At 46.0% G+C, this 26,100-nt stretch overlaps 1 long non-coding RNA gene across 1 annotated transcript in view; it reads left to right on the top strand.

Annotated features, from left to right (window-relative positions):
• Window positions 1-883: 883 nt before the first annotated feature.
• LOC129209993 (uncharacterized) overlaps window positions 884-26,100 on the top strand; it is a 60,622-nt gene continuing 35,405 nt past the window's right edge. Inside the window, exons 1-3 of the long non-coding RNA XR_008578277.1 lie at window positions 884-1,081; window positions 11,504-11,671; window positions 18,583-18,766. This is a non-coding gene — a long non-coding RNA (uncharacterized LOC129209993). The remainder of the gene's footprint in view (window positions 1,082-11,503; window positions 11,672-18,582; window positions 18,767-26,100) is intronic.

Genomic DNA, 26,100 nt, shown 5'->3' with positions numbered 1-26,100 from the left:
GTGTTGGTACATCAGCGGCTAGCAACTGGCCCCGCTGTACCAGTGCAGCTGTACTAAACTGCTATTTGTCTGAAACCTGGGTGAGTTCAAGTAACGTTCATCACCGCTCACTTTAACTGTGCGGTGTGTTGCTCTCTGGCCCCGTGCCACTTCTTGTTCCTTGCTAAATGCCAAATTGAGACCTCCTATTCTGTGATTTACCTGGTTGTGCACAAAAGGATAGATGACTATGAGGCTTAAAAAGATGGAGGAGATAAGGTGAGTGGTTAAACTAGTGTTTTAGTTTTACTGGTTGCTTTCTCTTGTATAAATGAAATCTGGATTGGCTTAGATTTGGGTCTGGTGTTATTGGAGTTGCCAACAGTGGCATGCAAGTTTGGATGATATTATGGACAAGCTTCCAGAGGTTCAGGCATACATAAAATTCTTAGAAAATCATATTTTTGTCACCTGAGTCTTTTACAGAACTCTTGAATAACCTTAGCCAGAGCATTCAACCTTTCTGAACTTAGAATAGCACGAATCTCCTATGAGCTGAGTGGCGTGGGGTGAGATTCAGCTAATATTTGTAGAAGAGTAGGAGTTCTTTAGAGGCATGAGAGTCTTAGCTAATATTTGCAGAACACTTTGAGGTCTTGGGATAGAGGCTGCCACCAAAGGGTGAAGTGGTATTCACATTTTGTATCATGTCTATGTTGTTTACAAATAAAATAGAATGATGTTTTGAAGGTCAGAGACCTTGAGAACAATAGTGGGTTTGAAGCACTCATTTATTTTTACCAAGTTCAGATGCCTGGCATACACTAGCATTTCATTTATATAAAAGATCTGATCAAACATTTTGGTTGTTTAAAGGGGTTGTTTTGCTTGTTTTTAGGCTGTTGAAATGTCAGATGGTAAAAATAAGCAAGAGTTCCAGATGGGGTAACTGGAAGAGAAACATGACAAAGATGGCAATGGGAAAGCTTCAGATTCTCATGTGATTGGGAGTCCCATATCCTCACCTGTGACTTCCAAACCCACTGTCTGGGCAAGCCCTTGTGCAAAGCAGCGTCCCGGGACAAAGTTCTTCATTACCAGGGTAAGCAAAGCCAGTAACAGTTTATTTTCACTGTTCACTAGTCCATCCATGCTGGGAATTGTTTGGGAGATGGAGTCTCATCTGGAATACTCAGCATTTTCTTGGCTGTATAAAAGCTAAGCACTCTGCTTTAATGACCCCAAACTGGAATTGGAGTTTCATGACTTACATTAAAGGAGTGAAGAAATGCCCAGTAGTTTGATCTCATTCACTGATATTCACGCTGTGATTTGCACCAGCACACGAATCTCTGTCTCCCTAACTTCTAGTGAGAATACAGGCTAAACCTATATTTGAGTAATGGTGGAAGACAAGGGATATAATAAATGCTGTAAAATCCCTGGTCATTGATGGAGAAGTAAAAGCTGGTGAAAAGGGATCTATCTAATCAGACAGCTCACTTAACACAAAAAATTTGTCTCAATTCCTCTCGTCTACAGCCAGCTTTCTTGAAGACAAAGGGATGCATAATTTGTACTGGCAAAGCTAACCCTGACTTAAAATCAGAGTAAACAGTTGGCACAAATTGCGGCTTTTGTTTGTTTACACTTGAAGCTATGCTAGTCACTGAGGGCTGGAGTTGCAGCAAATTCCTAACGTATGTTGCTGTCTAATTTGTTATATTGGTGGTGGTTTACTCCCTAGTGCTTAGGAAGCAGAGCACAGTAGAAGAGACTGAAATTACCTTGCAGTGACCAAGTGCAACACCTTCTTTGGTGGTAAATGTAATATGGGAATGTACAAGGATGGTATTAGGGTGTGCTTGGTTGATCACTGCCATTTATTGTGTCAATAAATGCCCTGAAAGGGCTCAATTCTAAGCACTTTAAACTCCTGCTACCTTCACTGAGACAGAAGTTACTTGCAAGGCCGTGTACTTTGTTCCTATACCAACCTAAGGGATGGACAGAGACGCTTTCTGGAAGGAAAAAAGTAGCATTGACAGCCACTAATCTGTGGCACGTTGTGAACATGGTCTTTAGTTCTGTCTTGGAGACTGCTGTTCCAAAACATCACCTCAAGAGAGTCATAATCATCAGCAGAGATATTTATAAGCTGCCATCAGTGACTGCCCATGAGCTATTGTACCCAAAAGACAAAGGGGGGGCGGAAATAATTATCCCTGAATTTGACAGTTAAGAACATGTGATGTATAGAGGAATGGAGCTAAACCCATGGGATCGTTACTGTCTAATTAATGGCTCTTTGTTGCTGCGCCATAGCCTGCACCATGCTGTGAGCAGCAGCACTCTAATAGGCAAGTTCCCTGTGCTTAAGTTTGGATCTTGCCAATTCAGGCTTGCCACAAACTCCCAAAAACTAACCTGGAGATTTCAGCCACATAATACTCTGCTTGTATGAGTCTAATAACATGAATGTATGAAATCAAACATATAAGCACACTTATAACTGTGCCTTCATTTTAGAGGTTAATGTTCAGATGATTAAACCCCCAAGTGTAATGATTATGTGACAGTGTCATTATTTACTGGCTTTGACTCCAATGCTGGGAGGCAGATCAGAGGTGCTTTGGGGGCTAAAGGTATAGACAGTAACTTGCAGAACTGAACCCTACTTGCTAGTAGAAAAAAATATCTAGCTTTGTTAATTACAGTCCTTTCTGTCTAATCCTTTTGCTCTGCATTTCTCTGTGGAAATCAGCTTTATCTCCTCTGAGCAAAGATGATCAATACAGTCAAATCCAGAGCTGTGCAGGAGGAATGTCAGGGAGGCTGAAACCATCTAAAATGCTCCCGGTTCTGCATTTTGTTGCTGACAGGAAAGCAGCTCATGTTGAAGCTTGTGGGTTTTCTAGATGGAGGAATATGTGAGGTCTGGGGGCTTCACACAACTCTTACACCTTCTCATATCTCAGCAGAGACTACCAGTAGTTCCATGCTTTTTCCCTTCCAGCTCTGTCTTTTGTGTCAGCTGTTGATTCCAATGCTTCACACAGAATCAGCCAGGCTGTCTTCTATATTTTTTTTTTCTTTGTTTAACATTGCTCTAAATTCAATGTAGTTTCAGGAAAGCTGCTGAAATAACAGGCGTGCAACAAGGAATCCACTTAAACATCTTAGAAACGTCTATAAACCAACAGATGATTGTAGTAACCCGTGAGGCTCCCTGTGCTTCCACCTCGGGTTCTGTTGTAACAGCTCAAGATCTTTGAGATTGCTTTGGTAGTTTTCAATGTTTTGTTTTTTGGTGACTGAGATATTGCTTGCTCAGAGCTAGTAGGTCATTCATTGTGATGAATCCTATGACAGACTGTCAGCGTGGATGTCATGGCTGCCTTGTTGCTGTCCACATGAGACATATTGGGACACAGAATATTTTTTTTTATTTATTATATGGGGCTGGTATTTGGCCTAGCTCATGTAGAAGTAGGTGTATATGCAGACCTATTTCCAATAATATTCTTTCTAAAATGATTGCTAGATAAGTCAATTATCTCACCCTTCTTAGAACGGGAACTATTAATTACATGAACAACAGGCACAGAGCAAAGATGATCAAAGCAGGTGGTGCAATGGGATAGCGAGATGCACACTGCGGTTTAACACTGATGATGCCTGTTCACTGCTAGTGAAATTCTTTGAAGATGGGTGATATGTAATGTTTCTAATTGATTATATTACCAAGAGTGTTATCTGGACGGCATTTGATGGGAATTCAGGATATCTGGCTCTGTTCCTCGGTATTTCATTGGCCAGCTGAGCAAGTTAATGCCTCTTCCTGTGCCTTAGTTATTCCACTATTAAAATGCAGATAATCACCCATAAAACTGAGATAATTATACTGTCCTTTTTGAAAAGTACTTGGAGACCTACTGATTACAAGTTCTGGATGCATTTTTGAAGTTATTACTGTTTTGTTTGTTTAGACAAGGTAATAATAATAACAGACATGTCAATGTCAGTGAATCTGTGATTTGCTCAGAGCTGGCAAGGGGAGATGGGAACTTGAATCATATTGATTTCACTTTAAAGGTCTCTGCTAGCAATTTCTTTAAAGGAAACAATAAAGGTTGATGCCAGAGCTCTTCTTTTTGCTGGAACTTGGTGCTTCTCTGCAGTGCCTATTTCTAGTTAAGAAAATCCTAGCAGTTGGCAAATGACAACTCTTCAGTCTAATAGGTGGCACATCACTCTTGTCTGGGAGTGTAAATGTTCTGTACTTAAGAATCTTTGCAGGTGGCACCCTACATTTAGCGGAGACAAGAATAACATCTACTGCCATTCCTGACAATTCTGAGGTCTACCGAAGCCATTTGAAAAGTGCAGAAGTAGATACTGGCAGGATCAGGTTTAGGTGCTTTGGAAAGCCATTTTATGCCAAACATCTGTATATCAGCCCGAGACATCATCCACGAAATGTCATCCATTGAGAAAAGGCCTTTTTTTCCAAGTCTTAAATACTACTTCCCCTCTTGATACCTTCTGAAAAACTTGTCATGTTTCTATTTGCCATCCTAAAGAGGAGCAGAAAAGAAGTCCTCACCTGATCTTGAGTTAGTTAAGGTTAATGTGGCTGGAAGGAAGGTGGCCACTTATACCAGTAAGAGAATGGATAGCTGCTGGAGGAACCAGTACCACCGATAGAGAAAAGGCATTTATATACTCTCTCACCCTCATATTACTGTTATTCAACACGCCTGAAAAGACTGTTGAAAGGAGGAAACAACTTAGGTTAGAGTTACTGTGAGGCATCCATTTCCATGACAGTGTTGTGGCAGTGAATGCTTCACACTGTTCTCCAAGGTTGGATCTGAACTTAGGACCAACCCATTTCGCAGCTGATTGCTGCTCAGGCCTAGCCCATAACCAAAAAATAATTTTCTGCTTTTGCAGAAAATGATACTTCACACAACAAACATCAATTGATCTTAGTAGAGCAGGTAAAGGCAGAAAAGAGTAGAGGAGACTGAGTAAATGTCTTTCCCGCTTGTAGAGGTTGGTCTTGCTAAAAACAGTATTAAGATCTTTCAACTCAGCAGACAGCTGTTACTGCTTGGCCAGAGAGCATTCTTCCCAGATGTCATTGTAGCTGCTAAATCCCAGGTTGAAGGTGCTAATTTTGCCTCCTATGCGATCTTGCTGCAAGAGGCCAAAACTGATGCTGCATTTCCTAGTGCTGGGTGATGTTCATACATGCCTTGAGCCTCAGCCAGTCCCTTCTCCAAAGAATTTATGATTGGAACAGATCAGACAAAGCAGGGATGAAAAAGCTCGTTTTCTGAAGCCAGTTTTAAGCTGGTGTGGGCACAGTGGAATCTACACCCAAAAACGTTGCTATTATCCAGTTGTTGCGGACAGCATAAGGAATATACCCTGATTCCTGCAACAATTGATTTGATCATTTGGCAACAAGAAGATATGCTGTCAACAGGCTTCTTCCACCTCCTTTGGGGATATGGTATCCTCAATATAGGCATCTCTTCAACTGTCTGCTCCCTGGGATCTATACCATTGTACTGGATAGGCTCTGAGATGCTGGGAGTTCCTGGCAGAAGATGGGAAACCAGATTTATGGAGTCCCTCAAACACAGACTAGCTTTCTGCTCTCTTACTTTGGCTTTTTATCCCTGCCATTGACTTTTGCCTCCTGCTTTCACTTCTTGCCCTTCTTGTGGGGAGGAATGTTAACTTTTTTAAGGATGCAGTTAGTTAGGTGGCAACTGTGCGCAGTCATAGCGGCGTTTGGTCTGGCAAGTGGCAGCCCTGGGGCTACCATCCATACACTGAAGCCTCTATCACCCTGGTAACTACAGTGAAATTCTCTTGTAATGGCTGAGTGCATACTGCCATGGCAGTGTAACTGCAGAGCATGTGCTGCAGGTTGCTTAGCCTAATGATAGGCTAAGTGTCAACTGGAAACAACAGTAAGTGCAGGTCCCTTGTGGCGTGTGATCCTGTGGTGCTGTCAGGCTCATCCACATTCTTCCTAGACCACTGGAGGTAATACCTCCTTTTAGCAATGATACTCAAGTTAGCACTTGTCTGTCCTGGCAATCATGCATATTTGATTTATTTTTTTAAATAGCCTATCTAGCAAAGGAGGTTGGCACAGGGCAGATGCAACATGACCTGCTCTTCCGTATGTGAAGTGTAGCTGAGTCACTGAGGATGTCAGGCTGGCTTATGTGATAATTTTCCCTTCTCTAGGACAGCCTGCTGCCATCCTCCAGGTCCCGTGCTTTGTTGTGTGATGTGAAGATGTGTCAAAGTGGCTTTCAAGCTGGTTCAGCTGAAGTGGTGATTTATGTAAGGTTTGAAAATGTTTGGTGGGCATTCCTTATAAAGAATAGTTGTCACTTGTTAAATGTTGATGCCTTAATTTCTGCCTGTAGACAGAAGTTTTTAAAGCTGCCTGTCTAGTGGCTACCAAATACAGGTAGTGCCCATGCAGCTTTCACTGAGATGCTCTGGGATCCAGGAGCTTTCAAGATTTCTTTGGTGACAAATACTGGGGAATCAGGCTACCTAAAAATGCCTGCTTGTAGCCCACAAGTCCACTGATAAATGAGTTTATCTTGAGTCTTCGACATTATCTCTCCTTCCCTAGACATCAAAACTTGAAGTATTCATTTCTTCTTCAGAGCATGAGCCCTGTGATCAGCAAGCTGAATGTCTGAGAGTGGCTTTGCTCAAAGACGACACCCAAATAATCTGCTCACAATAAAATCAAGCTAGTTTGACACTGCAAATTCTAAGTGGCTTTGGAAAATAACTTCCAGAACTACAGCTAATTATTCACGATTCTCTGGGAGCATTCATCTGACAGGGTCCCAAGTGCTTCCCAGATCTTGCTCAGAGCATAGCATTCGGGTGCTGTAGTCTCAGTTTTGAAGATTGTCACTATTGAGGAGAGAAAGTTTCAGCAAAAGTTCACTGAAATTATTTAGAAGCTGAATATACTTTACATTTGAAAATATTAAGGCTGTTTGTTAAGGCTCTTAAGTCATATAGACACGATCATGGCTGTTTATACCAAGTCCGTTTAGTTGTTGGCTTGGAGCTCTTTACAATACAAGCCAACTTAGTTAATGAGTGCAGTTCTGTGTTATTAGTTACCCCAAATCAGCTGGAAAAGCTGTTGGTTTTTATTTCTGAAATGGAACTGAATATGCTCTATGTCCACATGATGGAAATGAAGAATCATTCTGTCAATTCTCTTCCTGCCAGCTGATGCCAGGGTCAGAGAAGTAGGTCATACCTTTCTGGTTTTGAGATGGAGCAATACTCATTTTAGACCAATTTGCTCTGAGCACGGAACTCATCTGCTGGGTTGAACCAGGGCATTGTTGCTTTCTCTAGTGCATTGTTCTGCTCTTCCTCTAATTAGCTCCAAATGTTTCTTATGCCTGGAACACAGTGGTAGTGATGAATAATGGGCTCTCTTCTCTTAACCCTTTAACCCCTAATTCGGCTGTGCACTCCCACCTAGATGCTTTCACTTTCCGACATCCACCAGAGCTGTGTCAGTCTGACAGCTGCTTGCATCAGACTTGCTGCCCCATAACCACCTTTCTCCTATTCTGCAAATTGAGTAGGAGAGTGTAGCACCATGGTCTTGGGTCCAGTATTTACTTTTAAGGTCATGATGTTTGCTTTGTGTGTGTGAGAGAGTGCATAAAGGTGCACCCCATATGCCATTGGCCCTGGAAAGGGGGAGAGCCACTGTCACTCCTGGCTGCCTGCTTTGGAGGTGACCTGCCTGGAAAAATAGTGCAACTTCTTGATTTGTAGAACTGTTCTAGTTACATGCCAGAAGAATAAAGGTATTGCAGGCTGATCTGAAGAGATGGGGTTTAATAGCTGGATCACTTAGCCTAACAGGAGTCCCCCTCAGATGTGGCCTCTTTATCAGAGGTAGGCTGCAGACATTAGAGAGATCACTTGTGAGCAGACATGTAAGAGTTCAAGCCTGAAGAAAGCAGGAGTGACACCTATGGGGGTCTTATGTAGGACCCCAGGGTTAGTGGGAGACTTACAGCAGGTAAGTCATGGGGGGAATGCTTGGAGGAGGTTGGACCAGGGCATATCCTGTCCTACAGAACAGTACAACGTCCAAAAACATTCTTATCACCTTCCCTTTCATAGCAAATCCTCTTGCTTTAATTTGGTGGGTTTTTTTCCAATTCAGAAAACTGAGCCATCGCCCAGCACGCAGATCTCGTCACTGCTGCAGCCAGGCTTTCAGAGGTCTGGCAGGTGTAGTCACCTGGGCCAGCAGTCCCACTTGTGGCCATTGCCCTCTGCCTGGTGCAGCGTGCCATGTCTGGTGTGTCTGCGCTGTTTCCCAGTGAGCTCCCTCGGCTTGCTGACAGCACCTTTCAGCCTTGACAAAACACTCAGAAGCATCTGCAAGCCCTTCCTCCGCAGAGGAGCGCAAGCACCAAGTGCTGTGTGCTTCTGCTGCTCTCCGCCAGTCCGCTACCTGCCTTACTCCTGCATCACCCCACGCTGCTTCTGCAGAGAAATGCCCCGAGTTATTTCAAAGGCCAAGGTACTGTCATCACATGCTGTCTGTTTTATGACTGTCCAGTCTTGCAAAGCACTGACATTTGGTTAGGTTGGAAACAGTTTGCAGCTGGAACAACAGCACTGCTCTGTGTCTCTGGTGGGAAAGGCTGAGCTTTTGTTTATGTTGGTGTTGTCTGTCCTGCAGCACACAAGGGCTGGGCTGAGGCTGGGGGGTGTTTCAGTGGTACGATGCTTTTGGATGCTTGAGTCACAGGTCTGTGTCTGTCTGCAACATGCAGTTCCCAAGGAGCTGTATCCACTATAAATTCCTTTTCCTTCACTAAAGATCTCCCTGTGGCCCAGGACTGGGAAGAAAAAGGGTAGGCACTGCAGACATTACTTTCTGTGCTACATGACCTCTGTGTGACTAACACCTCTGGAGGCTCAAAACATTGAAACTGGCCCACACCTCCTATCACTCTCACATATCAGCTCCTGCCCAAGTCTCTTCCCAACCACTACCACAGCCCAGGAACCAGTACCCCAGCTGGAGTACAGAATGACCTGGCTGTTGGCACTGGCCAGTTTGGTTTGGAGAACAGTTTCTTTAGGCTCATGCTATTTTCTTTGAATAATAACAAGACAGAAGCTGCCCTGTTAACCAAAAGCCACCTTTGCTCCTTGTGTGGTAGAGTCCTTGGAACTGCTGTCGCTACTGCGTTGGCACAGTCTGTGAAGGGAGTTTGCAAAGGTGGGAGTCAGCCCCTGCAGCTGAAAGGCAATTCTCTGTGACAAGAACTTTGATATTTGTAGACTGTAATTACAAGAAGAGACCATGCTGCTAATCTAGTCTCACCTTCTGCCTCATTCAGACAAGACCTGTACCCGTAATGTCTGCATCAAGGCTAATAAATCACTGTTAAGCTACAGCACATATTTTAAGACGACAGAAAATCTTGTTTTAAGAGCTCCAAGGGTGGAGAATAAAACTCTCCCCTACATGATTTGTTCAAGTGATTAACAACTGGCATTACTGCAAGTTTTAATTTTTAAATGATCGTATTATTTCCAGTTTGATTTTATCCAGCTTTTACTTTGAGCTTCTGGATCTAGTTACAATTTTGTTTGTTAGGTTCTTGGAGCCTTTTAGCATCTCTCACAGTCTCCCACTGAGAAATGCTAATAGTTTTAGATCAAATCACCTCCAAACCTTTCCTTCAGTAAGCCAAATACTTCAGGTCGCTGAAGTCTCTCTATCTCCCTTTCTTGCTCTCTGCAGCATCTGGAATTGAATGATGTGTTATGTTGGATCAATCATCTGCTCAGAGCGGCATCTGACCACCTATTTGATGATGCTTAAATACACGCTGTGAAAAGTACTTCTTTTACTTGTGGCTGTTTTCTAGACCAAAACCATCTGTGAATATTTTCCACCGACTAACTCAGACAAACGAAACCTGGAGCCGACGGCAGGCGCTACCTGCCTGCTGCACTGGGGTCGAGAAGAGCGGGCAGCCGGGGCTGGGGGCTGTGCCGGGGCTGGGGGCTGCGCCAGCGGGACCTCCCGCCGCTCCCGGGAGAGCTGCGGCGCCGCCCGGGACCGGAGCTCACCGGGAAGCCGCGGGTCCTGCCTCAGTAAACACAACTTGACAATTTTTGTTACCAGTTCTTCGGAATCTACTCCTCGCTTCGAGGTTTTTTTTTTTCGCTTGTTTGCTATTGCCCTCTAGTGGCAATAGGGTAGCCTGCGACTTGGCTTCCCAAATTTTGTTTTCTGTTAATTTTCCACCGCTTATTACCCTGGGGTAATCGTCTTGTTGATACGATGAATTTCAATAATATTATTTACCTGGATTTTAACATTCAGCTCAATTATTTAGAGCTTTATGCTATTCAGGAAACAAAAAGATGCTCTCTGCAGTTGATAACTAATGTCCTGCCATGTCTGAGAGTTGAAGAGCCTGTCCTGCTCATCAAAATGTTTTGACAACAGAAACTGCAGAAAATGTTAAGCCATTTCAAGCTTAAAATAATCCAATCCTGCAGAGTCTGAACTCTGAAGTGAACCTTGTGTATACCGCCAGCACCCGCCAGCCTGGTGCATGAGGTTATCTTCTGTTGAAGTAGAAATACTGCCTTTTTACTATTTGTATTTCTATCTGAAGTATTTGTTTTTATTATAAAGAGTGAACTATTTAAAGGATGCTCCCTTCCAATTAATCATTTCTTTTTGTCAGACAAGCCAAATCATTTATTGAGCGATCTTGGCTAATCAGAGTCTGTCTTATAGAGATACTAGAAGATGGTTTATTAATGAGACCTAGATTTTTTCCCTGGTTGTAATGCAGGGAGATCTTAATAAGCAATGAATTTCTGGGTCTGCAATCACTTTTGAGAGGCTTAGAAGGAAAATAATAATAATACTATAACTAATATGATTGCTCTCCCTGCACTGCCATCCAGTGGATGCAATTTCTTTTTGTAAATAGGAAGGGAAATTCTCCTACTGATAACACAGCTTGCAAACTTGCATCAAGCTGACTCTCACTTGTAACACAATTGTCAGACCACTGAAAAAAAGTTAGTTATTCTTTAATTTTAGTAGTTTCATATTTGAGAAAGAAGCTTTCCAGTCTCTCAGGGAAAAAAAAAAAATTAAAAAAATAAAATCCTCTACCCTGGAATGGGAAGTAAACCTGTCTGGATCTTGAAAAGGGGCTCTGAAAACCTTCCAGACTCTCTGCTCTCAATATCTGGTGTGGACAGCCCAAGCCACTGAGCTCTGCTACTCCAGATGCTTTTGGAAAACGAAGGTTGAGCTCCTCTTTTGATTTTCAGATAATCAGTGTGTGGGCTAGAAACAACAGAGCCTTGGGTCAGATGCAGCACTGCATTTTTGGTTTGGGGTGGGGAGGCACAGGGCCAGGGGTTAAGTCTCTGCTTTTCCCCCTAGGACTGATTGAAACAATGAGAAGGAGCAAGTCATGGTGCTCACAGCCTCCCGTCTGCTGGTCTGCACATGGGACCTCACCACACTGAGCTGCTTCCCAGTGCCACAAATCTCACTGACCACAATCAACTGTGTTGGCCACTTCACCATCCCAGAGAAGGATCTGGAGAAGTGAGTACTGGGAATGGATGGAAGCAGCATGAAAGACGGGGTCCCTTGGTGAGCATACAGCTGTGAGGGCTCTGTCATTGCCCGCATCTTTCTCTACTTCTGGGATCCCCCTAGTGCAAAGCACTTTGGAAGTCCCTGCCATGGGCATTTGGACCTTACATGAGTTAATCCAACAACTGCAGCAACAGGATTTCTTGTGCCTCTCTGCAGGAGGGCTGTGGAAGTGGAGCAGAATAGCCAGCCCCAGGGAGCTGAGGTGGGAGGACCAACGCTGCCATTTGAGCTGCTGCAGGTGGGCCAGGTAATCACCAGGAGGTGGCATCCGTCCCCTGGAGACACCACAGCCCATGCTGGGCATGATGCCAGTCCTTATCTGGGAGCTTTGGGTTTTTCTCCAGAGCCTGCTAGCTCTCCAAAGGGGCTCTGCAGTGGGGTGTTTGGGGCCAGCAAGGTCCCTCTCTGGAGGTGGGAAGTCCTGTTGCCACGCAGCGCTGCCAGCACATTCCAGTTCTGAGTCATTCCCTTGCCTGTTTATTTTTGGTATTTATTTATTTACCACCGAGGTGTCGGCCTAGAGCAGGCTGGCTGTGCCGAACTCCTCCGGTGGCCTGGTGGCCGCTGCCAGCTCTGTCAAAGTCCTGCAGTGTTGGGAGTGTTTCCACCCTAAGCCAAGGGGGAGAGAAGTCAGGTTCCTGCGAGAGCAATGCCACCGCAATCTCCCATCAAAAGCGTGCTTGGGTCTAGGTAATGAGTGCAGTAGCACAGGGTAAACTACTTTCACCCTCCCCACAGAGCCCCCGGCTCCCAGCTCTCTCCCTGAGCTGGCTGGGGGGGTGGAAGGAGATTAAGAGGCATATCCTTTGCTGTAATTATATCCTGTTGCTAGAGATATTGTGCTCTGCTTAAAGAAATCATCATAATACAGCCTCCCGGAGAAGGTAATTACTGTGCATCTTATGAATGGCTGCATGTGAATGTCTGCTCAAGCTGCTGTCACCAGCAAGTTTCAACACATCTTACATACCAGGCATTTTACAGCCTGAGTTTTATTTGTTTTCATCACCCCTTGCCTTGTGCTTTATTTTTCATTAATGGATCTGGTTTTTTGTTTGTGTTGGTTTTCTTTTTCTTTTTTTTTTTTTTTTTTTAAGAGGCCAGAGTTCATGTCTTTGATGGAGCATTTGGGTGGTGGCCGCAGCTTTTATTTGCTGCATTTCCATTGCTCTGTGGTGGCTTGAGGGGAGCTGTCTGGAAGATGCCTTTTCCGAGCAGTTCCCATATGGTAGGATCTGAATGGGCCCAAGTTTCCTAGTCTGAGCCCAGAAAAAAAATGGATCATATTATTGATGACAAAACTTGGTGTCACTCTAGCATAACTGCAGAGATTTAAGTCCATGAGACAACTTAGTTTTCCTGTCGTACTTTCCCAGTTTCTCCCTTGCATTGGAAAAGAGTTGGTGATTATCCCACCCGTTCCCAAACGGGGATGTCAGACCTTTGAGCTTTCTGAAGCTCCTCTGAAGTAGATCTCTCTCCTGTCACTGGCACCAGTGACCCTTCTGCCTCGGTTAGCAATCAGAGTAAGTGTCACTGCAGCGTGGCTAAAGTTTTGGAGAATTACAGCCTGGTTAATGCTGCAAATGGAGATTGCCATATAACTGGCTTCAGAGACATATCCGTTGGCTTTGCAGGGACGTTTGAGCTAAAGAGATGGGGGGATACCAGCAGAGCCCTGGTTTGTCACAGTAGGAGTGATCCAGCTACTCTTCCTTTCTCAAAGGTCACTCATGTTTGCCTTTCCGCAGCAGTATGTGTGGTAATCTGGCCTCATGTTGCACATGTAGGGCCACTGTGTGTGATCGTGACACCCTGCGTGGCTGTAAAAACATCATGTCCATCTCCTGGCCAGCTCAACGGAGGATTTGAAACTGCTGCTTGGATTGCTTCCTTGTACAAATGGCTGGGGCTTGCTCTTGCAATGCTGAAGCTGGATTGTTTTAGTCCCCTCAATGATTTGTTGTGTTTGTAGCCACGCTTCTGTGCGTGCTGAGCATCCACTGTGTTGCATCCTGAGGTGGCTCCATCCCGGTGCTGTGCAGAGCACCGTGTTTGTGTCTCTCTGTGACTCCTGGTGAAAGGCAGCCTGGCTCCTGCAGGATGGAAGGTGCTGTAATAAATGTGAGCTCATAATGCTGCTGTTAAAAATAACTGGAGCTAAATTAAAAAGAAAAAGATCATCTTATTCAGCCCTACCCCAAGGGGGAAATGGACATGAGGAATTGGGCAATCCTTCTGTAAGTTCTCTTTCTTTAGACTATATTTAAACCACACTGAGAGCCAGATTCTCAGCTGGTGTCAATTGTTGTTGACTTCAGTGGAGTGAAGCTGGTTTACACAAGTTGAGGCTGCTGAATGCCAGCATCTGGATGAAGCAGAGACACAGCTGCAATTACTTTTGCAGAAACCTCTAGTCTGAGGCTGGTTCAAAAGCTCTGAGCCCTCCTGAGTGCTTGAGCCCTCAGCGCTCTGATTCAGCAGCTTTTTCAGGATGTGAAGGGTTATGAAAGGACCTTTACTCAGGTCAAAATTGGCTCTAATCTCAGCTGGGTTCTGCAAGTCTTGTGTCTGTCATTCTGTTGTAATCACTGCGTTAGCTGGGCTCCTCTGAAAAACTCTGCAAAACCTTTTTGCTTGCTGCTTCACCAGCATCATCTCCTGTCTAGACACTCTAATTATGAGAAGCAGGGAGTGTACAGCGTGATGTGTAGATAACCCTGGATAACTCCAAGGCAACCGTGTGCTGCTTCCATCCCTCCCCTGACTGCCCTCCGAACTGGTTTTGCCAATTTGTTGGCTGCTCCAGCATGAAGATTAGCAAAGTGGGGACTGTACAGTACCACCTGGGCAATATTCATTTGAACTTTGCCTTCAGAAGCAAGTGCTCCAAGCCATAGAAACTGATAGGCAAACCTCCTCAAGTTGCAGTGGGATCTAGGTTTAGGCTTACATACTTCTGTTTTTCTGTATGCCCAAAAACTCTCAGGATTAAATAAAGAAACAACCTACCCCACCACTACTATCAGCAGAATGCATTAAACCTGTAAGCTGCTTTGAGTAATTTTTGTGTAGTCATTGTATCCACTCTAATTCCGTTCTTATCTGCGGACTTGTTTTTGATTTACACCAGCATAGATGATATCCAAACTTGAGCTCTATGTATTTCAGCTATGTCCTTTACGTAAGAGCTTTTAAAGCTACTCATTTAACAGGAGACTGTCAAATAATCAATACACATAAAACATTGGAATGCATTTGCTTAATTCAGTTGCTCTCTGCAGTATGCCACCTCCAGGAGTGTGTAATGAGAGGAAAAAACTTTTTTTCTATTGCCCTTCTTTAATGTGTCATCTTCCCTGATTCCTTTGCTCTAACTGGTACCAAAGAGAATTGTCTGTGATATTTAGCAAGGCCACAGGGATTCAGGCTGTTTCCTAAGTCTCTGCACTAGCCCTGGGGTGCCGCGCGGGTTTACATGGGTCTCTGCGGGAGCTGGGGCATGTGAGAACAATCTGCTTTCTGCATTTTGATTCCAAATCAATGTGCTTTGAAGTGATTATAGGGAAGGCTTTTTCTTTTTGGGTTTGGTTTTTTTGTTGTTGGGTTTTTTGGTAGTAGCTTTTGAAAAGCGCCATACTGATCCATGGGGGGACTGCTATTGAGCAGCCCCCCTTCTGCTCCGTGGGAGGCACCTTTTGTACTCCTCCTGGCAGTGACATGGGTGAGCTAATGCTCTGAGACGTGCTTTTAGGTTGCAGCTCTTCATAGTCCAGATTGAAAAGACTCCTTTTGTGGGTCCTGCTAACTGAAACGTGCCGTGAGCATGGACAACTTGAAATAAGCTGGTACTAGAGCCAGTTAACGAGTGACATGTAAATCTCCCAGTTTTGGGCTCTTGCAGGAGCTGCTAAGTTCAAACTGTGCAATGCTGCCTCTTCAGGAAAATTGCACAGGATTATGTAGAGTCTGTTTCTCAACTGGTGGAAAAGTCTATCTGAGTATTCTTCCTTCAGTGTAAGGTTGGGTTTTCATCTGAATTCACTTAGGACACGTTGAAGCATATCCTTATTAACAGCTAAATTTGGTGGCTGGTCTGCTGAAAGAGTGGACCTCAAATCCTGAGCCCCTGAAGCCAAACTCCAGGTGGGATTTCTGACCCAGTCTAAGTGAGGTTGTCCTCAGCCTGCATCCAGCGAAACCTGAGACTCCAGTTCTAGGGCTAGAGGTGGCTCTAGGACTCTTCCTAAAGGAGATGGTACACCAGCTCAGGAATCATCAGAGCCAAAGCTAGGCCAGCTCACAGCTTTGATTGGAAATGGGAGATTTGCCTTCCTCCTCCCGAGCCCTTTCTACTCTCAGGCTGGTGGCCTGCACTGGCTGAGGATTGGCTTTGTGTTGAGTTGTTGGACATTTGCTCGTATGCCAGAATTCAGTGCTTGAACATGGACCCAATGAAAAAGGAAGCTCTATGTGAAGAAAGCACAGTTCTTTCCCTTCTTTTTTTTCCTCCATCACTGCGTCATTATGTTGCTGTGAATGGGTGCACAGACATTGCATTGCAATGATTTTCTGCACCTAATGCAGCTCTCAGTCAGCCCAGAACCAGCTCTCCCACTCAGCCAGACAACAGGGCCATGTAATCCCTCTCCTTGTGTTAACAGGATGATCCTTGCACTGTTTGCAGTGCACCGGCACTAAATCTGCAGCGATAGAGGGAAGCTGGTTGGAATATAATCTATGTGACAGCTGTAGGAAGGCTAGGTTTGTACTTCCTTAGCTGTTTCGAAGGTAAGGGTGCGAGGCTGAGTGTGCATTGAAGGTCCCACTATGGTTATTTTACCCGTCTCAGCTGGGGGATGTTTCCACAGTGTGCTGTGGCACGCTTCGAATCAATTTGTTGTTCCTTTGCTTACGATGAAATTAGTGTACTTTTTGGATGTAAACTGGCCATGAGATTGTTTACTTTGGCACAGGGATGCATGTACTTTCTGAGAAGCAAGGAGTTTAGCTACCGGGGGGTTGTTTAGTTTAGTTTGTTGCATTTGTAAAACAGATAGTGGTGGGGAAAATGTGGTAGTGGGGAGACTTTAGGACAGGGTGGGTTTTCTTCATGTTTGCTGCTTCTGTAGTTTCCTTTGTTGTTTTCTGGCTGAAGCAGGATGGGTTTCCATCACAGGGAGAAGAGAGACAACACATAAGACCGAGCTGCATTTTGCACACAGGGGAAATAACTATAATTGGGACTTGAGCTGTCATTTCTTGGGCATCTTTGCTGATGTGCCCTCTCCCCCCCCCCTTCCTAGGGCTGGTGGAGTTACAGAAGCACCATGGAGGCCTTGTACGTTGGCCTGGCTCTGCCCTTCTGACTCCCTTGGAGCCCTGTGGGCCTCAGCAGATCTGTGAGGCATCTGATGGCATTGTTGTGCTGCTGCAGAGCAAAAGGAGGCAAATTTTCACAAGATGTGTGCCCCAGAGCTGACTGGGCTGGGGTAAGGCCATCACCATGCTATCAGAGTGTCCTCTCAGTGTTAATGAGTTTAGGTACAGCTCTCTGTTGAGGGGACAATGGGCTGTTGTCCTCAATGGAGAGCTGAAGCACAGAGTAGAGAAGGCAGGACCCATTCAAGGTCCCACAGAGGGTCCCCAGAGGAGAATGAGGGTGGATCCTGGCTCTCTTCAGCCAAGTATTTGAGTCTTGTGTCAGGCGGATCATTTTGGAAAAGGCCAGAGTTTCTCTGTTCCAAGAGCCAAGTCAGTGCCAAGTTGGAAGAGCTGCCTGGAAGGCTCCATGCTGGGTTGTAGGACATCGGGAGAAGTGCTGCTTTCCACTGTACTTCCGACTAGAAAGAGCGTCTGTTCTCATGGGTTCTGCCACTCTGCTTCATATCTCTGGGAGACCTGGCTGAACTCCTTGCAAACCTTCACGTTCTTACCTCTGGGCTCGTTCTGGGTGGCCAGTAACTCCCTCTTTGCAAGATCCTTGCAGGAAGGATCTTGAAGCAATCAGCCCTAATCAAACTTGGCTTTTGCTTGGGGCAGGATAGTGTTCCCCTGCATACCACTGTGGACATGGCAGGCAAAGAATTCGTCATCGCATCTGATGACCTTGCCTTCAGGGCAAAGTGCCAAGAATGCCCCATGTTTTCTCGGGGTGGGGTGCTGTCCACCACTAATGCCCAGCAAAGCGTGATGACAGGGGTGAACGCACACTGGGATTGCTGGGGCATTTGCTGGCGGGCTTGGTGGGGGAGGATCCCAGATGCCACCACCTTGTTATTTTGGGCAGTGGACCGAGTTGCTGAGCTATAGATCTTTCACAGCTTCAGCCAATTTTCTGCCCCTACAGACACATTTCACAGACATTAATGCTTTTCCCATCTAGGTGTCATGTTTCTGGGAGACCTTTATGCATCCCACTATAAGCCTGTTGCAGAGGCTGTTACCCTTCCTCAAATCTTAGAGCTGAAGCCCTGTTGTTAAAGGTGGTTGAGCACTTTGCAAGCCTCCACTGTCAGAACAATGGCTGTCTTGCAAGTCAAAAGGTTTCCTGTTTGGTTATTGACGTCTTTTTACCAAGGTTAGTTAGATATCAATTGCATGCGGACAGATGCTGCTGAGGCAAGTGGGGAGTTACTGTGGTTTATTAGCAACCATCAGCTATTTAACCCTGGTCCCTTTTAGACTTTTTTGAGCTTCAGAAGTCTTATATCCCTCCAGTTTCTGCATGGAGAAGTTGAGGCATAGTGAGTTGCAGCAGTTTGTCCCAAGCAGGACTAACTAGAGAAGTGCTTGAACTCCAAATTTATTGCTCAGTCTGGGCCTTGATCAGACTATCCTTCTGTTTCTGCTACTAGAGTCTGCTTGGAAGGGATCAAGTGTGTCTGTGTGAAGAGAGAGGGCACCCTGTCCAAAGGCAAACGGCAATTGCCCAGAGCATGCCTTCTTGCTTCTCCCAGCGCACCCCAAATGAACAGAAGAGTTGGCTGGAGCAGAAGGAGGCCGTTTTCACAGATGGACTAGCTACAGAGGATAAAGAAGGTAAGTGCCTTCCTTGAGCAATGTGGCATCTGCCATATATGCTGTAGCATCACAGTGACCCACTGCGAGGTGGTGCCTGCAAACTGATGAAATGTAGCCTCCAGTGATGACCTCGGAGCATTGCTCTCCAGCCTAGGCTGGATTTTGCCCTGCTCTGTATGCGAGTCTGGTTGCCAACACCTGCACAAAGCAAAGGCATCATGCTAACAGACCTGAAGAGCAGCATCTGGTACCTGTTTGGCCACGGCAGGGCGCAGGGCCAGGTGAAAGTGTGAGCGGCAGCACTGAAGGTGAAAATGAAGCTGGCAGTCTAAGGCTATGGGTTCTCTATTAGGCTCCAGCATTGTTTCTGTAGTCTTTGCTCCTGTCTCACCCCATCGTGCAGCTCCATCTTTCTACTAATTGCCCATCTGCATCAATGTGCAGATTAAGCCCTGCAGCCACCTGTGGGAAGCATAGAGGTGTGCCACTATGCAGCATGTCCCGGGATGGCCTGGCCTGCTCAGTGGTCCCATCTGGACCCCCAGGCTCTTCCCAAACTTCATTTGCATTGCAGATATATATGTGTGGTGGATTGAGCCTGGCTGGGGGCCAGGTGCCCACCAGAGCCGCTCTCTCACTCCCCTCATTCACTAAACAGGGGAGAAAAGGCATAACGAAATGCTTGTGGGTCGAGATAAGGACAGGGAGAGATTACTCACTAATTATCGTCACGAGCAAAACAGACCAAACTTAGAGAGGGAATTCATCTGATTTATTACTAGGCAAAACAGAGTAGAGGAATGAGAAAATAAAATCAACTCTTAAAACACTTCCCCCCACCCCTCCCATCTTCCCGGGCTCAACTTCACTCCCAGCTTCAACCTTCCCCCCCCTCAGCGGCACAGGGGGACGGGGAGTGGGGGTTACGGTCAGTTCATCTCACGGTGTTTCTGCCGCTTCTTCATCCTCAGGGGGAGGACTCCTCTCATCGTTCCCCTGCTCCAGCATGGAGTCCCTCTCACGGGGTGCAGACCTTCAGGAGCAAACTGCTCCAGCGTGGGGTCCCCCACGGGGTCACAAGTCCTGCCAGCAAACCTGCCCTGGCGTGGGCTCCCCTCTTCACGGGTCCACCGGTCCGGCCTGGAACTTGCTCCAGCGTGGGCTTCCCACGGGCCACAGCCTCCTTCAGGTGCCTCCACCTGCTCCGGCGTGGGGTCCTCCACGGGCTGCAGGTGGAATCGCTACACCCCCTCATCCTTCCTCCATGGGCTGCAGGGGGACAGCCTGCTTCACCATGGCCTTCACCACGGGCTGCAGGGGGATCTCTGCTCCGGCGCCTGGAGCTCCTCCTCCCCCTCCATCTGCACTGACCTTGGTGTCTGCAGAGTTTCTTACATCTTCTCACTCCTCTCTCCGGCTGCAAAAGCTCTCTCTCTAACTGTTTTTCTTCTTCTTAAATATGTTACCACAGAGGCGCTGATTGGCTTGGCCTTGGCCAGCGGCGGGCCCGTCTTAGAGCCGGCTGGCATTGGCTCTATCAGACACAGGGGGAGCTTCTAGCAGCTTCTCACAGAAGCCACCCCTGTAGCCCCCCCCCGCTACCAAAACCCTGCAACGCAAACCCAACACAATATGCTCCCCTCCTTCCCAGTTTAAGAGAAGGAACACCAATGTGTCTGCATTTTCCTGTCTTTTTGCAGGCTTTTTGATGAAAGACAGCACAGTTGCATGGCCCCTTGGTATTCCAGGTTCACAGATTCCCTCTTGGAGCCTTTAGATGTGGGTCACTGCCCTGTGTTGGTGGATGCTACACAGACTGCTAACAAGGAGATCATTCTAGTCAAGCTCCTAGACTAGATACCAGATAAAAGGCCAAAGCGGCATAGCTCAGACACGTGGGTGAAGTAGAGCTGGAACGAGAAAGTGACAATGCGATGGAAGGGTGTAGTGGAAAATCAAGAATTGCACCTTGCAACTAGTTTAACCAGGACCTAGGGAGAGGGTTTCCAGGCACTGTGGAAGCAGCTTTGCAAATTTTGATGGGGATTTGGATGGGGTTTTGTTGTTTTATTTTTCCATGCATATGAACAAGGATAGAGGTGTTTTGCAAAGAGCTAAGTCTCAAACTTTGGTGTGTTACCCCTCACTTAGAGGGTGCTGCAGGATACCAGTGCTTCAGTTCACAGGAAAAGACAGTTGGAAAGGAAGGAAAAGGGAGTCTATAGGAAAGGAGATAATTTCAGGAATCCCTGGGAAGTCCTTGCCTTGGCTGGCCGTTTCAGACCCTCTGTGCTCTCCAGCCTGCCCTCTGGGCTGCAGCACCTGTTGCAGTGCCAGCACAGGACCTCCCCTACATCTGCACTTCGGAGACTCGCTTTCTTCTGGTGGAACAGGGCAGGGCTTTCACTGGGAACGGTAGGTGTGAGGGGGGACAAACGCACCAGGGATGTATGGCGTGTTAGTAAAAGTAGAGCTGTGGCTTCTGCACAGATTTAAGTCGAAAGGTGCTTTGTCATCTTGTTGTGCAAGAGTGTCTGTGGCAGAGGGGATGTGCGCGATGGACAGGAAGAGGAGCGTGCCTGCATGTGTGCATAAGGACGTACATGCAGCAGCTGTTGTAATTGTTTTAATAAAAGAATATTTCCCTGAATTTCTCCTTTGGCACCTGAGAGCCCTTCCCAGAATGCCCTTTCTAAAGCTGCTGTTTGATTTCCAGGGCAGATGCAGCACACACACACACAGAGCCCCATCTCATTCATGCAAAACCCACAATCCCATCAGCACATGGCTCCTTTCCCCTTTGCTGACAGGGGAGGGGGGGCGCGGGGGTTGAAATAATGACAGAGCTGATTATAATTAATTTTTTTTTATGTCTGAAGAGTGAAAGTCCTGCCCAAGTCCCCCAGCCAAGCACAAGCCAAAGTGCTAAATCCCTGTAGGGGTGTGTTTTATTACTGACGCTCTGCATGTCGAGGCTGGTTGCGGGGTCTGATGCTGTGTGTGTGGAATTTTTGTGGCTATTTTCTATTGTGCCAATGAAAAGCAGGATCCCATCCGTATAATAAAAAGGAAACTTGAAGGTTTCCACGCCTACATGAAGGTGAATGTTTGCAGCATTAGTGTTTTAATTAAGTGTCTTACCTCCATGTGACTTCCCTGTATGAGCCCATTGCAAATGATGGAGCAGATGCTACAGGAGATGGAAGATGATGGGATTCCCAACACCCCTTCCCCAAAAATTTTGACTGGTCCTTGGTCAGGTTGATCTGTAGCTGGGTTGTTTTACCATTTCATAATGTTTAACTGGGTGGAGATTTCTGGATTTGATTTGTCCCCAGCTGCTCCTCTTCCAGGAGTATGGGAACTGGAGGTCACTGATTGCTTCTTGATCCTCCCTTGACCAGCTGGATGATCTCAGGCAGGCATGTCCTTTCAGCTCCTCAGGCCTCAGTTTTGTCTGCATGGCTGGTGTCACACAGCAGATTGCTAAGGCTGAGCTGGGTGTTGAAGCCCTTCTTAGCCAGGCTGTGCACACAGGGCAACAGTGAAGTGGCAGTGGGACAGGTGCCCCTCCCAAATCTGTCCAAAGCCACATCCTGCAAGCACTGGCCACTTCAATGGGCTGAAAGGGCTCAGCACCCACCAAATTCATGGGAAGAGAAAGTTGTAGTTTCCTATGTGATACCTTAGAGGTACCTTTAGCTGGGAATAGTAGCAGTACTGGCTGGAATCTTGCAAGCTTTCTGAGATGGTCCAAGCATTTCAGATGGGGAAAACCCAGAGAGTAGGAGTCTGGGGCACCTGAATTGTGTTTGTACCTGCGCAGCCCTTAGTCTCCCAAAGTAAATTTGGACCAGCACAGAGTGTGTGGCACTCCCCTGGAAGAGGGGCTGCCTGGGCACAGTCCCTGGGACCTTCCAGAGTTCCCTCCTCTCTCTGTTTTCCTTGCAAAGGAGAAGGGTGTTTTGTCTTTGCTATAGCTCTTTTTCTCTTGCCACCTTAGTGGGTGAGAGCCTGTTGGGACACAGGCCCACGAGTGGCAGCTCACAGCTTCCTCAACTGGCTTCCACTTCGTCTCAGGTGAAGAAGAGGATGTATCTGTACAAGGTGGCTCGCTGTCACCTGTCCCCGAGAAATATGGCTGAACAAACACCAGCCTTGGTGGCTGCTCCTTGCATTTCAGGATAGTTATTTCCATCTCCCACACAGCTGGCCCAAATACCGCTGTTGCTCAGCCTCCTCCTTTCTGCCCTCTTGGCAATGATGTGGACAAAAGCAGCCTATAAAGCTGTTCAGCCTGTGAGCTTCAGTGCTTGACCCTGACTCCCCAGCTTGTACTTGCAATGCCTGCGATCCCTAAGTGATCGGTCATCCAGGGGTGAGATGCTTTGGGCTTTGAACTTTGCATCCCAAAAAATACATTCAGCTCTGTTTGACAGAGATCTCAGAGGCTTTCTCTGAAACTCTATTACTGTTTTCACTGGGGTTTTTTGACTTTCCAAATCGTCTTTTTTTTTTTTCCTTACTGCCACAACAGCACGCTCAGCATCTAAAAGACAAAGCTGTCTGGGACATGCAGGCTCTGAGCAGCGTAGGAGCTGCCAGGAGAGAAGAAGGGGAGCAGGATGGCTGTGACAGAGCACACGTGGCTACTGCCCTCAATTAGCCCACGTGGCCATCACATTTGAAACGAAAGCACAGCAGGTCTCCAAAGAGTTTCCTTGTGGGTCTTGCTGAACTTATAAGCTGGGACCACAGTATAACTTAATTTCCTGAAATGTCAAGTGGCTCATATTGGCTGCCTGCTCTGTTGGTGTTTTTCTTATGAACACATTGTACTCCCATTTCCTGCAAAAAAATCCTATCAGTGCTTGATGATTGCTTAATAAGAGAAATCAGTAAGGACAGGGAAAGTTCACATCCTGCAGATGAATATAATGACTATTAGCTTTCTTCTGGGTTGCCAGAGGCTTTTTTTGGTTGTGGTTTGATTTATTTGTATTTTTATGCACCCAGCCAAGAACATTGATCTGAAGCTGTATCCTGTAAGTGCTGAGCACATCAGTGAGCTGTAGGAGGCCCTCAGCACCCATCAACCTCACACAAGGAGGAAAGGGTAGAATTTCCTGGATGATAAAGCTGGGGAAAGGTATCTCAAATTTGGAATAGTAGCAATGTTGAGGGTAAAGCTGTCAATCTCATGGTTTATTACCTGTCTTGTGATAGCCTGTGTTTTCTGCTTGATTTTGCAAGAGAAGAGGGCTTGTATAATCGTGGTGTGGGTGTGAACTCTTATGAAGGTGACTGCAAGGCTCACAGGCAAGTCTGAAAGATCCCAGATGGATTTGTTGTTATTTTTTAAAATCTTAGTTTCTCGGCAAGCCTTGCTAATGCTTCTTAGGTATGATTTCTGAGCCCTGTTGGCTGTTTTATTCAAGGTGAGGCTTCTATCATTCTTGTGTGGGTTAATATTCTTTTAGCCCTGAAGATACTGGATTTATAAGGAACCTGGTGGAAAACAGAAAAAGCCCTTTCTTTGTGATAGTTTTCATATGACTAATTCTAATGCTCCTCTCTCTAGAGCTTTCCCGACTCAAAGTGCTGTGCAAGCTATTAGCTAACTGTACAGCTTAGGTAAACGAGTAGGTAAATAAAACTCCCTGCCATTTGGAGGGCATTTCAACTCTTCCTAAGCCCTTAATACTCCTGATCGACACTGTGTCTCTGAGGAGTCGTTCCTGGGACTGGAATATGGTGCTGAACAGGGTGCCACTGAGAACCACCCAACGGGAAATATTTGGCAGACAGACTGGCTGACATTTAGACTGTCTGACCATGGACCTGAAAGTCAAATGTCATCTTGTGGTGGCAGTTTGCTTTCTGAATGTCTCTTGCACCCTGGTTCCTCTCCTCTCCCAGCTTCGCTTCCTGGCTCTTGTCTCAGTTCCTCGCAGGAGATGTTGGGCTCCTAGGGTCTGAGGTAGGAAAGAACTAGCAAGTGGTTGCAACTGAAAGCCTTGCCTGATTAAATGTCAGGAACGAATTGAAGTTAATGCAATTTTTATGCCACTCCCTATATTTTAGAACCTAAGGGCCAATAAGAGAGAAACTGGTCAAGCAAAAATAAAAAAATATAATGAGCATTTTAGTATTAAAATGACAGCGAGCCTTGGTCTGCTGAGGCTGAGAAGTGCACCAGCCTTTTAGAGAAGCAGTAAAGCATATTTTCTCCTCACGCCACAGATATAAGCATATTCCTCAGTTCAGTTCCTTCCCATCTTGGTACATTACATATGCCGTGTGCAGGGGTAATCATCTGGTTATGCAGTAATGTCTTGGTACCCTGAATATTGGAGTGTATTAAGACACTGGAGTAAATAAACCTTGGTGTAGGCTACTGCCTGTTGCAGAGAACAGATTAATTAATTTTTTGTTGTTGTGTCCTTGTGTCATCTCTTTCTCTGGATGTGTGTACACTGCCTCGCTGCAGAGAGCACTAATGTCTAATCACAGTCTGCAGAAGGCGATTTGAGATAATTAAAAAAATATCCTATCTGCTTGCTTTTAAGGAATGCAATTATAGGCAGGGACTCATAGCATGGCGAAGCTTAGGCAAGGTGTAATGAAAGAAAAATATATCAGTCTTGTGGTTTTGGGTACAACAAACCTGCAACTATCCCATCATTTGCAGTTGTCCTTTGAGGGCCTTTTATGACCCAAGGGGAAGACCCTGTAAATGGAGCAAAGGATGTGGTGACTGATGGTTTCATGCCTAGCTAGTGCAAAGGCCATGGGGTGTAAATCCATGCACTTCCTCACTAATAGGGCCATTACTTTACATTAATTTTACCACCCAACTTTCGGTTATGACTTTAAGAAGGGTTACCCAAACTGAGGAAAGTGAGAATTTTTGCACTTCACAGATGAATTGTCTTTTGGGGGTCTAGCCCCACCGGCATCACCTGCCCCCAAATGAGTTGGAAGTGGCTCTTGGGTGCTGCCGGGGGAGTAGCCAGCTGGGGTCACTCAAGAGCATTGTAAGAGGCTCCCTTGTCTCCTTGCCCCAAGGGGCCGAGATATTTAGACAGCTGCCTCACTATGAATGGGACTCTCTGGCAAAAGAATTAAGCAAAGATTAAAATCAGTTTTAACTGTTGAATGTGTGCTTTGCACAGCATTTGGCAACTAAAAGGCTAATTATCTTTGAACTTATGCGTATGGTTTTAGATGTGATCCACACAAGTTGCTATTTTTTCTGTTGTCTACAGGGAACTGAAAATGAGGATAAAAATGAGATGCTGGTGTCGGTAAGGGCACAGCTTTTTGAGTAGGCTGGAGATGGTGCCCCGTCT

Source organism: Grus americana, chromosome 9 (assembly GCF_028858705.1).
Source record: "Grus americana isolate bGruAme1 chromosome 9, bGruAme1.mat, whole genome shotgun sequence".
NCBI classification, from domain to species: Eukaryota; Metazoa; Chordata; class Aves; order Gruiformes; family Gruidae; genus Grus; species Grus americana.
Note: the sequence above shows the minus strand (reverse complement) of the source record. Positions and strands in the feature narration are given on the sequence as shown.